The 1019-nt window shown below is 34.5% G+C and overlaps 1 non-coding gene across 1 annotated transcript; it reads left to right on the top strand.

Annotated features, from left to right (window-relative positions):
• The first annotated feature begins 946 nt into the window (after positions 1–946).
• Positions 947–1019, top strand: Trnam-cau. Its single transcript has one exon. It is a non-coding gene; the product is annotated as a tRNA-Met (tRNA).

Here is a 1019-nt window from a genome sequence, read left to right as displayed (position 1 = left end):
ATTTTAATGTTTATACTTTACGTTTAATCCTTTATATAGGGCACTGGTCTCAAAAAAGACCACCCTGTATAACTATCTTTTTGTATTTTTTTCCTGTACAGAATTTTTAGGACTACAGGATGGCAATGAGGTTTGAACTCACGATTTTTTTGAGTCTTGCCTGTTAAAGGGTTAAATAGGTCTAGGTAGGTAATAAAATATTTAATGTATATGTATAATTGTTGTGTATTTTTCTATATACCATAATTATGATTTTAAAACAATTGCATTGTTTTTTTTTTCAAACTTGGAACACAATGGGCCGTAAATTTTGTGTTGTCAACGCTAATCGTGTCGCAGACCTAAAATTTTAATTTTCTTTAATTATTATCTGAATATTATCCTTTTCAAATCGCACCAATAGTTAGTTACCTAATGTTTCAGTGCTATTGTCTTATCCCGCCCGCCTGTCCCTAAAGACCATACGACAGACGTGGCCGGCAACTCAGATATTTTCATTAGACTGGCAACCCCGTTGGCTACGTCTGGCTACTGTTTGACAAGTTTAATTTGAATTTAGTTTTGGTAGGAATTTGATAGTTGGAATTTACAATTTATCAAGATTGGCTCTGTCTAAAGTCTTTATTTACTGAACCCGGCTGGTAATACATTAATATCAGGTAATCCTAATCATTGAAATTGCAACCAATTTACAGAAAACATTCACGAATAATTCGACACTCGACGGCGTTTACACTTGTATTGTTTTGATTTTTACCCTTGCACAAAACGCGAATATGAAAACGATATAAATGACTATTTTTTTATATTCGTTCTCCAATAACATCTTTATATAGATGTCAGCTAGATTCTAGAGTATTCTAGATTTTCAGCGTAATCTACCAGAATAGTTAATTCAGATATCACTATACGCTATATGTTCCTTATTTTCACCAGGGAATTTCAGGCCTCGGTAGCGCAGTAGGCAGCGCGTAAGTCTCATAATCTTAAGGTCGTGAGTTCGATCCTCACCCGGGGCA

This window comes from Leguminivora glycinivorella, chromosome 9, assembly GCF_023078275.1.
Source record: "Leguminivora glycinivorella isolate SPB_JAAS2020 chromosome 9, LegGlyc_1.1, whole genome shotgun sequence".
In the NCBI taxonomy this organism is placed as follows: Eukaryota; Metazoa; Arthropoda; class Insecta; order Lepidoptera; family Tortricidae; genus Leguminivora; species Leguminivora glycinivorella.
Note: the sequence above shows the minus strand (reverse complement) of the source record. Positions and strands in the feature narration are given on the sequence as shown.